Below are 13,294 nucleotides of genomic sequence, written 5' to 3' on the forward strand. Positions count from 1 at the left end.
AGAGACAACTTTAATGTTTCAAATTAAACTAATAGAGTTCTAGATTTTGTTTTCATTTGTGTAAGTAGGTATACCGTAAAAAGTACATGTTAAAATTTCGCCAATAAAAGAGATAAGAGACAGACCTCACCTTGCGTTGGTACCAACTTTTTTAAAGTCTGATCAACCTGAAAATAAATCGAGTTGTCCAAAATTTAAAGTCCTCCTTCTTCGCACCTATATTTAAGTTGATAATATAAAGTTATTTTTCCGAAAAATCTTTAACTTTCTTAACGGTATTTACTTTAACTTTAATGTCGGTTTTGAAGGGGGAATTTCTTGACTTTGATCTTTGGTCGTACGCTTACCAATAGTTATTTTCAAGTAGGCTAGTTTGTTTATTAATTAGTAGGTATCTAGAATAGGGTACATGAGCAAGTAAATCAAAAGTATCAGTCTTCTTTAGGTTCTAGAAAAGGTTTTGTTTATTTATTTTATAAAGAGACAACTTTAATGTTTCAAATTAAACATTGCTAGTTGCTAGAGCTATGTGGTAACATTGGTAAAAGAGACACATCCACCAATTTTTCCCGCGAATTAGTGGATGTGCTTAAATTACCAGAGTTAAAATATGACAAATAAAATAACAATGTGTCATATAGATTTTTCTCTCTAAACTTTAAACAATTACCTATCTACCTACTTGTTTTTGCTTCTATTTTTATTTGTTACATTCAGTCATATTTATGTAGCTCTTGGTTTTTTTTTATTATTATTATTATTTTTTTTTTTTTTAAATTGAAATCTACGCTTCTTACCTATAATTTCCTTAAAACCATTTTCTTATCGGCTTCGTACGTATATTTCCTCAAAAATTAAAAAAAAAAGTCATCTAGATTCTTAGGTACCTATTTAGGTAAATAATTATGAAGAAAAATCTAAAATTCCCATTTTTTTTACTTTCCTTATCCTATAATAAGGAAAGTAATGTTCAAGTAAATAATTTATTGGAAAGGCTTAATTCCCTTAATAGCATTAACCGCAGTTGAAATTTGTTTTATTATTCATTAATTATAATTTAATTACAATGCAGCCTTGTATATTTTTCAGCCCTTGTATTTCAACATCTCCTTGGTACAAATTACATTTATCTCATTTAAATCCACTCTTGTCTCTATTTTCTTCTTCTAAAATTCAAAAAATTTCCCCCAACATTATTATAATTATCACAATATTAGAAGTCCGTGTTGATTAGAGCTCGTGTGTTGTAAATATAAATGTAAATAAGTAATATAAATGTTTTATTACCTGTATTAGACATCTCCTTGGTACAAATTACATTTACGTCATGTAAATCCACTCTTATCTGTATTATCTTCTTTTAAAGTTCAAAATGTTTTCCCCCAACATTATTATAATTATTACAATATTAGAAGTCCGTGTTGATTAGAGCTCGTGTGTTGTAAATATAAATGTAAATAAGTAATATAAATGTTTTATTACCTGTATTATAAATATGTGTACAATTACAGTCATCATGTATATCATTTAGGCGTAAGGACTTAATTTATCTGACGTGAAAATAGGGTGGTCCAAAAGTCATACTGATAAGTGTATAGATACGTAAATATTATGAGTACCTACAGCTATTTATCAGAGCACAATACATTGTTTGTTCTAAAATCTACCTTATCTAATATTCAGATTTTTGTAGCACCCTATTTTTAGCTTATTAAAAAATTATCTTGTTCTTTATTGTGATACTATTTAGTAAATACATATAAAAATAAATTAAAATAAACAAATAAACTTACTGATAATTATCATAAATACTGTCTTTTATTATTTGTTTGCTGATGATACAGCAGGAGGCAACCATTAACGTAGTCTGCACTTAGACACCTGAATGCAGTGATGAGGGTTCGATTCCCAAACACGATATTTCTACGAAAAGTACGGTAGTTTTAGGAGGTAACCTGTGGTTAGGCGTTCGCCTTGTAATCAGGAGGTCACGGGTTCAAATCCTATAGCTAAGGCACGAAATCAAACATTGGTTCTTAAAGTTTACTTCCTGGGACTTTTATGGGATGGGCATGCTACGACTCAGAACACATACAAAAAGTCGACCGTCTTCACCAATTGTTTAATTGCTCCGGAATACAAGCGGCGAAGAATTTTAAGAAGGATCTAAAAGCACGTCCCCTTTAAGGAATTTTACAAAATTCATATAATATGTAAGAGGGTACGATTTTTTTTTTTTTTTTTTTTTCCGAAATAAAGAGCTTTAACTTTTTAATCCCGTGTCGCTCACACTGGATTTTTTTTATTATTCCGAAATAAAGAGCTTTAACTCTTTAATACCGTGTCGCTCACACTGGAAGTGGGTAAGTAAAATACGTACAATAGTTACAGAATTACGAAAACATCGTTCATTAATTCATCCAGTATAGTTCATTTATTTGGTCCACTTAAACATAATAAAATTATCTACATATTTATGTACATAGTACATACCTGATGTAATATTTAGATGCCTATTTAAATAAATATTAAGCTCTGCACTTAGACACCTGAATGCAGTGATGAGGGTTCGATTCCCAAACACGATATTTCTACGAAAAGTACGGTAGTTTTAGGAGGTTACTTAATTTATCTGACGTGAAAATAGGGTGGTCCAAAAGTCACAATGATAAGTGTAGATACGTAAATATTATGAGTACCTACAGCTATTTATCAGAGCACAATACATTGTTTGTTCTAAAATCTACCTTATCTAATATTCAGTTATTTAATATCGGAGTTTTGGCGTCTCCACCAATAGGTTCTTGATTAATCCTTCTTATTGAGACCTAAATTTGGAAACTTCTATATGAATATGATTCACATTTCATATATCAAAGTAGATAAAGCCAATAGAATAAGCCAATATGTTCGTAGTTTCGTACGTGCCAATATAACCTATCTCTATTACATTGACTGAGTTATGCCCACAAATAAACAAATTATAAACAAAAACTATTTGTTATCTGAGAATAATACCTAAATTATAATGCGTGCTCGTAAATCAAAAAATGTAAACCAGATAAACAATTACATCATGATATGATTAGTTTTTGATTCTGAAAAATTGTTATGCTTAGGAAAGATTAATTTTTTCGCTTTGTTTTGATTCAAGAATGCCAAGCCCCCAGTGTTTATAAAACGAGCATAATAAATTTATTTCGGGACGATTCGCTGTATTTGGAACTCATGAAAACTTATGACAAGCAGAAATAGTTCGGTAATTTTAGCGGAAAAAAGGTGGTTCTTTCAGACAAATTAGTAACAAAGGTTTCTCTTCACCAAAAGCTTCTTTATGTGACCCTGAATCATGACTCAGAAGTTCTCAAAAATCCCCTGTACGCACGAAAGCTTTTTCCGCCAAAAAGCACCACCAAACGGTCAAGCCAAAATTGACTTCCCTCTTGTTTCTAATTTAGGGGATTTTAAGGGACATTTGAGCCATGATTCAGGTCACACAACGAAGTTTTTGGGTAAAAGAAACCTGTGTTACTAATTTCTCCGAAGTAAAAGTCCCATTTTCCTGGACTAAATGGTTCCTATGTGTCTAGCAGGGTGGGCCATGGGAGAATGGGATGGGACATGGGATTTCCAAGCTTCTTGAAGCTTTTACAAATGCCCACCTCAAAATAACGCTACTATAATTTCATGTTGCTGCTGAGACTCTAACCATTGCCCCGCGGGTTACGAGTTAATCCAGAGTGACCAGAGTCCAACGTTCTACCTTACTGGGGCTGTTCTCTAAAGCTGTGTCCACACATCGATGTCGATCGACAGCGACTATCTGTGGACACAGCTTTATGTGGACACAGCTTTGAAAATAAATAAGGATTTCTCTTCTTCTGCCTTATTTATTTCATAGACAATGAAATATCGCGCATCAAGTGTAAATTTTTCACACCTCATTTCAGGTAAGTTAAGCAACGTTCAGTGTGGTGCTTTTCTGGTGGATAGCACAGAAGACGTCGACTATATGTGGACCCAGCTTTAAAAATAAATAAGGATTTCTCTTCTTCTGCCTCATTTATTTCATAGACAATGAAATATCGCGCATCAAGTGTAAATTTTTCACACCTCATTTCAGGTAAGTTGAGCAACGTTCAGTGTGGTGCTTTTCTGGTGGATAGCACAGAAGAGGACAAGAAAACGATATGTATATTTTGCGTTAACTTCATTCTTGTGTAGGGTTTCCTTAAGTTTTAGTTTACCTTCTTAATGTAAACTTAGAACGCCGTAAGCATTTGTTGGGGTTCTAAAACCCTCTTTGTATAATAGGTATGTTACCTATCACCTATCGTACCTATGTGATTTCGCGATTATGTTCGCGGATTTCGCGATTATGTCGCTACTAAAATTTGATGTTGCTGCTAAGACCCTAACCAGAGCCCCGCGGATTACGAGTTAGTCCAGAATCCAACGTTCTACCTTACTGGGGCTGGACATTAAAACTGTGTCCACACATGGATGGCGATCGACGGGCGTCGACTATGTGTGGGCACAGCCTTTGAAATAAGTAAATAAGGATTTCTCTACCTTATTTATTACATAGCCATTAAATATCGCGCATCAAGTGTAAATTTTTCACACCTCATTTCAGGTAAGTTAAGCAACGTTCAGTGTGGTGCTTTTCTGTTGGATAGCACAGAAGAGGACAAGAAAACGATATGTATATTTTGCGTTAACTTCATTCTTATGTAGGGTTTCCTTAAGTTTTAGTTTACCTTCTTAATGTAAACTTAGAACGCCGTAAGCATTTGTTGGGGTTCTAAAACCCTCTTTGTATATTGTTATACCTCAGATCGCACTTTACATAGATGTATTCGAGGTAGGCATATCCGTAGATATGTTCGATAGGTATAGTTACTTTGGTGTTATTTCGGAACAACTTATCGAATTAGTCCAATTCGATGGGTTATTCTGTTGTCATACAGATATGTACTTGTACCTACATAGATATCTAGCATAGATGTATTCGAGGTAGGCATATCCGTAGATATGTTCGATAGGTATAGTTACTTTGGTGATATTTCGGAACAACTTATCGAATTAGTCCAATTCGATGGGTTATTCTGTTGTCATACAGATATGTACTTGTACCTACATAGATATCTACATATAACGGTCCCCTGTTTCCCTGATGTAATATTTTACAAGTGTGTGTTTAAGCAATAAGGTTTAACTTAAAAGCTTTTTTTTAAGAGGTTTGACAGAGGGAACTGTAACTGCTATGTCTTATCGTCCCAAAATCGAAGAGAGAAGGAAGACAGGATAGGAGAAAGCCAGTCGTTCCGAGAACGAACATTATCCCATCAGGATACAAACTAGAACCCTTCATGTGAGTATACACACCTTTACTCGTATATTAGGTAGAGAAATTGGCGAAAATTTATACAAGGGTAATATCTTGTATAAATCTCTCCGAAGGATGACTTAAAATCAAATCATGAATTATTTATTTGTGGTGGAGCTGAAAGCTTCTTCACTATTTTTAGTGCACCTCACAGCATCGCTAAGTGCCTCCTGCCTCCTTTACACTCAGTCCCCATTTATCATCAACCTTTTCAAACTAGTAATGTCGCCACTGGTCGCTACACGATTAACCCATGAGAGCCGAGGCCTACATTAAAGTCACACCAAACTTGACAAAACCCTTCTCTCTTTTTCGCTAATGTCTCGGTCGCTCCACATCATATTGCATCGGGGATCCGTCTATCAGTTAGAAAACAAAATTTCCTACCATTTTCACTATTATTTGACATATTTAGTCAGTTCCGGTCCGGGATCCGTCTATCAGTTAGAAAACAAAATTTCCTACCATTTTCACTATTATTTGACATATTTAGTCAGTTCCGGTCCGGAGTTAGAAGCGGTTAAATTTTAGCAATATCCAATGGAGAGAAAAAAAAAAAGGCCAATTCGGCCCTTATGGGTTAAGAAGGATCTAAGAGCACGTCCCCTTTAGGGAAAGTTTAACTTCATCAATTTGACAAAATTCGTATATGTAAGAGGGTACGATTTTTTTATTCCAAAATAAAGAGCTTTAACTCTTTAATACCGTGTCGCTCACACTGGAAGTGGGTAAGTAAAATACGTACAATAGTTACAGAATTACGAAAACATCGTTCATTGATTCATCCATTATTTACCTGCGAAAGAGTTCTGGTTATCCTTCAGAAGAAAGAAGGAAATGAGATTGATTGAAAAAGTTAGCCAAGAAAATACTCTTAGATTGGCGTGAGAAGATTAATGTAGAAAGAACTTTGATGAACCAACATAGAGGTTCTTAAAAACAGACGAAAGACTGTTGCCACCATAAATCATAAACACAACGAAGAAAATTAACCCGTGTAAAAGAACATAATAGTCTGCGGTAACATTAAGAGCATAATAATATGCTGTTTTCGAAACATGTACCTTGGGTCAATACGGGAAATCCGACATCTCCACCAATTTCATTCACAAAGTAGTGGAGATGCCTCAACTCCCGATTTCAACATTCAAAGACCAATTTCAATTTTAACATTCACATGTTGAACTTGTTTAATTAACCGAGCCATTTATCAACTGAATTACCTGCCAATGGTTATCCTTCAGAAGAAAGAAGAAAATGAGATTGATTGAAAGATTTAGCCAAGAAAATACTATTAGATTGGCGTGAGAAGATTTATGTAGAAATGTAGAAAGAACTTTGATGAACCAACATAGAGGTTCTTAAAAACAGACGAAAGACTGTTGCCACCATAAACACAACGAAGAAAATTAACCCGTGTAAAAGAACATAATAGTCTGCCGCATAATAATATACTATTTTCGAAACGTGTACCTTGGGTCAATACGGGAAATCCGACATCTCCACCAATTCAATTCACAAAGTAGTGGAGATGTCACAACTCCCGATTTCAACATTCAAAGACCAATTTCAATTTTAACATTCACATGTTGAACTTGTTTAATTAACCGAGCCATTTATCAACTGAAGCACAGCAACAATCATTTCTCATCAGGCAGTTATGTCCGTAATACAAACCTTTATTTACTTGAATTAATCCTACATAATTTATTGTTTACTCACTTTGAACAAGATGAAAAATTAAGAACAATTCAAAATAAATACGCGCAAGTGTGTTGTAATAAATTATCATTAGATAACTCAGTGGATGTTATTACACTAATATTAAGCGTTTGTTGCCTGTCGCGTACGCAAACAAAATATTTCGATAACAAAACCCCCTGATACCGTATTCAGTGTCCGTGGTATTAAATTTTATCTTGGAGGATTTGGTGCAGTAAACAGCCTCCGTATAGCTTAGATAACAGGCGACATGCATACAAATGAAAGACGTATAAGTTTATTGTATGTAGATTCATCCAGTATAATTCATTTATTTTGGTCCTACTTGTTTATTAAGTCCTTCTTAAACATAATAAAATTATCTACATATTTATGTACATAGTACATACCTGATGTAATATTTAGATGCCTATTTAAATAAATATTAAGCGTTTGTTGCCTGTCGCGTACGCAAACAAAATATTTCGATAACAAAACCCCCTGATACCGTATTCAGTGTCCGTGGTATTAAATTTTATCTTGAAGGATTTGGTGCAGTAAACAGCCTCCGTATAGCTGAGATAACAGGCTACATGCATACAAATGAAAGACGTATAAGTTTATTGTATGTATTTAGACTACTCTTATGTATTTACTTACTAGATTGCTAACACCTCACACTGTTACGCTCAGACCACTCAACTTGTGTGGCGGAAAAACTAGGCATAGGCATACCAGTGTCCACTCTTCAGATATTCTTGCCATATACCAGTGAAACCTCCTCAAATATCCTTGTCATCTCTGTACAGTGAAACCTCCCTTAAGAGACAACTTCGAAAAGCGAATACTGTTTGGGAAACTAGAACTTTTTTATCAGTTTCTTATGGGAAAAACTCCGAATAACGGACACTCCCAAAAGCAGACACTTTTTGGGAAAGAGGGATATTTTCATCAGGAGATAACAGGCTACATGCATACAAATGAAAGACGTATAAGTTTATTGTATGTATTTAGACTACTCTTATGTATTTACTTACTAGATTTCTAACACCTCTCACTGTTACGCTCAGACCACTCAACTTGTGTGGCGGAAAAACTAGGCGTAGGCATACCAGTGTCCACTCTTCAGATATCATTGCCATATACCATCGAAACCTCCTCAAATATCCTGGTCATCTCTGTACAGTGCAATCTCCCTTAACGGACACCTCCCAACAACAAACACTTTTTGGGGGACGGGAACATTTTTATCAGTTTCTTATGGGAAAAACTCCGAATAACGGACACTCCCAAAAGCAGACACTTTTTGGGAAAGAGGGATATTTTCATCAGTTTTTTTTTTTTATGGGAAAAGCTCCGAATAACGGACATTCCCAATAGCGGACAAAATCTCGTAAACCGAAGGTGTCCTCTATCCGGAGGTTTCAATGTATACCTACCTACATAGATAGCTGTGTGAAAACACTGAAAACTTGACACTCTCCGCTCCCCTCCCTGCTCCTCAAGAGGTTAAGGAGGGGAAATGGTCCCAGATAATTAAATTACTCCTGGGAAAGGTGAAAAAGGAGGAAGGATACACTGAGACTTGTGAGGAAAACAGATTTATTTTTCTTACACATAGGTAATACAGCGTGTTTAACTTCTCGCGTGTAGTGTTTCCACCTTGTAGACTCTTGCGTCCCGGAAACCTGGCCCGAGCTGACAAAGCTTCCCTGTTTTCCTCTTGAGACTTTGAGACTGATGGTGGATTTCACCAATGACTTAATGAAAGTTTTCACTAATGAGAGAATTTTCAATGATCCAAGGGGCTTCTAAAGCTCTAATCAGGAGTCTTTAAAAACTCCTCCTTTTTGGGTCACTAAAAAATCCTTTTTGGCTTATTACAAATTCTCCAAAGTGTAAGATAAAGGGCTAGAAAAAAATCATCGTATTTCTGAAAGACTCTGTTAAAGCAACTACCTACAAATTTTTAAAGGAGATATAACTTTTTGGTCTATCTATAACTTTTTGGTCAGGCCAAAACAAAAATGGACGAATAAAGTAGCGTCCACAAGTCCACACTGTGCCCAATATGGTAGATCGACATCGCCCGAAACATGTCCACACCATGAACTTTTTCCCCACGAAAATCTTTTGATTGATGTCGATCATCTTCAGTCGACTTTAGATCGACTTCAGTCTGACCTTAGCCTTAGACGAACTCTATGAGGGCAACTCAAGATCAGTCCTCTATTTCCACCCCATAGAAAATCTGCACGGTACATAAATAACAAGGATTATTTGCTGTCAAAATGTTTAGCATGTAATAATCAAAAGGCAATGTGGTTAGCATCTTGAGCCTCATTTAACATGTCGCGAATTTTTCGAACGCATAATATCGCGAAATTTATTAAACGGTTTCCATTATTTTCCAAGTACGCCAGAGCGTCGTTTATAATTATTTTTATTATTTCTGTCTGAGGCGCTGCATTTGGTAACATGATAATTATGAAATAAATTAATATTTATATTGAGTATTATTAGCTTTCTGGAAATTCCCTTCCGTTGTTTATTGAGGACAGACATATCAACCTCAGACATCAACAAAACAAGTGAGATCTATTCCAGTAAAGCATTAGAAATAATAATGAAAAGACTAGTAATAGAAATTAATGTAGAACTAACTAGAAATTGATTAGGTACCCATTTTAAATTTCGCAAATTTGCGATCGAACTTTTTTACTTTCTATTACTACAGTATAGCGGAGCTATACTAGTAATGAAAGTATTGCAATCGGTCCAAAATTTCAAAATCGGGAAATGGTTGGAAATATCCGTTTTGGGATCCCCTGATGTCAAAAAAGTGATTTTTAGCCCATGGTCTGTACTGAGCAATTCTGTTTCTCAATACCTCTAGGTACGAGTTAGTACATCCATAATACTTACGATAATTATTTTTAGGTACCTATCTAGGTACCAAGCTGTTAGATATCTACTGACATTTCTTACTATAAGTATTAATCATAACAAAAGTAACTACCCAAGACCTAAGGGAATAGGTAGTCACCTGTTGAAAAATGTAGGTAGGTATCTATTTTATTTTCTTCTTCGGATAAAAAAAGAATAAGATATTTTGCATAAATATTATATGATTTTAATAGACTTCAATCAGGGATGACAATTTTAACCCATTGATGCCAATAAGATAAATTAGTATTCGTGCCCTAGTCATTACATTTTAGAGGGATTCAAAATTCAAAACCTCTGATGGCTTTAAAACCTGAAGTAGCCCCAAATAAAATGATACTTTATCCTTTATCTTGTCAGCAAATACTGACATAGACTACAACTGTTTTGTTGGTCTTCCATAGAAAACCGAAAAGGTCAAATAACTGGTGGGTCGGCCGTCTTATCGGTGCCTCGTTTATAGCGTTTTCTACCCAGGCCAACCTGACCAACATCTCCAACCCAATTTCAAAGCTCTAAACTCTTTTTCAGATTTCAACATGTCTCTCAATAATCCTCAGAATCCAGACAGTTAGACAAAATAGCCTCAAGAAACAAGCCGGATGAAAGGAAAAGGGGTAAATGCAATATGGGAACTGAAAATATCTAAATATATTTTTATATCTTCAAAACATCCCCTCCCTCACATCTGAAAATATTAAAATTTCGTCTTATTGAAATAAAGATTGTGTCAATAGGATATTATTTAATTTTAATTTTAGCATTTTTTTCACTTTTGTGCCCTCGAGCTGTTTTGAAGACAAAATATCAAATGGATCATTTGTGAAGGAGTATTTTTTTAGATGGTTCTTTCAAGAATCTTTATTATGAAATTATTATTCAATAATAAATGTAGATAAACCTAATGTACCTATACTTGTATGTTAGCGATATACGGATACATGAATAATTATGCTGTCAAATATGATCAAAACTTTTGAACTGTTTGGAAAAGGTAGATATAGATGAATAAATCTGTTTGGAAAAGGTAGATATAGATGAATAAATGTCTTCGATATATGGCCCAAAAGGATTGAAGAAATGCTTTCAAAGGGTAAAAGAAACCTGTGTTACTAATTTCTCCGAAGTAAAAGTCCCATTTTCCTGGACTAAATGGTTCCTATGTGTCTAGCAGGGTGGGCCATGGGAGAATGGGATGGGACATGGGATTTCCAAGCTTCTTGAGTAGGGATTGAGAAGATCCGAGAATAATCACACAGTGTCAACGTTATTCTAATCATTATATTTTATGACAAATTAACCATATGTGTGAGAGAAATAAATACGGCTTGAAAGTGACTAATTTCGTTGACTTATGAAACGTTTTGGGGCGGCTCGTTCGACAGGAAAAAAGTAACTTATTCATAATACATAATATAATACCCCTGCGACTCGACTGTGAATAAAAACGTGCGAGAGTCAAGGAACTTTTCAGTCCTGTGCTCGCAGTATAAACAAGGTATTCTATATTCTATTCTATTCTAAATGGGGCAGAAAATGGCCTTTACTCCAGCAGTAGAACTCTTAAATTATTAAGATTGAGGACAAAATTCTATTGCATCATCAGCATCTTAGAATTGCTCTTTTTTTCACTAATACCTAGTAAGTACCTAGTATTTTATTTAAAGGAATTGAAATTAAAATTAAATTATTTTCCATGTTATAATGTGGTATTTCTTCTCCTTTTTGAACAATTTTGTTCCCAAAGGTGTAAGCTATTCCTTGAGCCGCAGAGATAGGAAAAGATTTGTAGTTGCCAAATCATTTTTTTAATGTTAACACACTCCATAAATATTCGTATTTCACGTACAGGGCCGATGGAGATTGGAGTTTGTTCCAAGTAAGTATACTTATACTAGGTAGTACTCATTACTTTGGACAGGGTATGTTTACTACTCACTACTTACTTTGGACTCTTACAGGTAAGCAAGTACTTACCTACTATGTATTTATATTTACGAGTACCTAGACTATGATAAGTAAGTAACATGGATGGCTGAATTTTCTGTCGACTGAGAAGCAAACAGCTCAGATTCATGGCATTTTCTTTTGAATCAATTTCTTCAGACATTTCTTTTTCTGCAGCTCTTATAATATTGAATTGTTGGCAATGGTTTCTCTTCTCTTCAAAAGAAGGTAGCAATCGGTAATTGCTACCTTAGAACTGACGATATTCCGGGCATCGAACTAGGATACTACACCTATTTGACATTGAAATAGGTAAAAAAAAAAAAATCTTAGGTATATGTACCATCTATATTTTATTTTGTGAAATCACATGAATGCTGCTATGCGCGATGGTCTGTCAGTCTGTAGGTTAGGTAATAGATTCGTAGAAGTTTAACCCATCCCCTATTGCTGTTTGCCAACTGGAATAGCATGTTCCTTGTGGTGTTTTTACGAGTTCAGCTTCTGTACCGTTTACTGGACCTGGTGTAATCCAGCCATGACAGTCAAGTAGGAAAGCTAGGAAGGATCCAAAACTGGCAAGAGTCAAAGGGACCCGACACGTTATACATATTGCATTAGAGAGAGACGAGAGAGGCGAACACATGTGTATTTCCCTCTCTCTCCAGCATGGAAAAAAGTTTTCCAAATATTTTTACAACATAGAAAACTCATTTTCCTCCATTTTTATATTTTATTTATTTTGTATTTCACATCATGGGCGTACTTCACGTGTGTACGAGTATGTATTTCACGTACAGGGCCGATGGAGAATGGGGTTTGTTCCAAGTAAGTACTTATAATAGGTAGTACCTACTCATTACTTTGGACAGGGTATGTTTACTATTCACTACTTACTTTGGACTCTTATAGGTAAGCAAGTACTTACCTACTATGTATTTATATTTACTAGACGACCTAGACTATAAGTAAGTAACATGGATAGCTGAATTTTGTGTCGACTGAGAAGCAAACAGCTCAGATTCATGCCATTTTCTTTTGAATCAATTTCTTCAGACATTTCTTTTTCTGCAGCTCTTATAATATTGAATTGTTGGCATTGGTTTCTCTTCTCTTCAAAGTATGACATAGAAAATCATCGCTGGTAATGAACGATAAAGGATAAAATCGAGGATCCCAAATAGAAACAAGAGGATGTCGATGTTGCTCTGTAACGTTGTGTTTACTAACATCAAAGTTGTTCCCGAGGGATTAATATTGAGTCTTGTTTGCTTTAGGCCGCACACTGTTTCCTGAAGCTCTCATCAGCTT

The 13,294-nt window shown here is 35.0% G+C and overlaps 1 long non-coding RNA gene across 1 annotated transcript; it reads right to left on the reverse strand.

Moving 5' to 3' along the window:
* Positions 1-738: 738 nt before the first annotated feature.
* On the reverse strand, positions 739-1,803 carry LOC113470339. The gene is made up of 2 exons (XR_003393426.1): positions 1,483-1,803; positions 739-1,287 (listed from the first exon to the last, which is right to left on the reverse strand). It is a non-coding gene; the product is annotated as an uncharacterized LOC113470339 (long non-coding RNA).
* Positions 1,804-13,294: the final 11,491 nt, after the last annotated feature.

This window comes from Diaphorina citri, unplaced genomic scaffold (genome assembly GCF_000475195.1).
Source record: "Diaphorina citri unplaced genomic scaffold, Diaci psyllid genome assembly version 1.1 scaffold1527, whole genome shotgun sequence".
NCBI lineage: Eukaryota > Metazoa > Arthropoda > Insecta > Hemiptera > Psyllidae > Diaphorina > Diaphorina citri.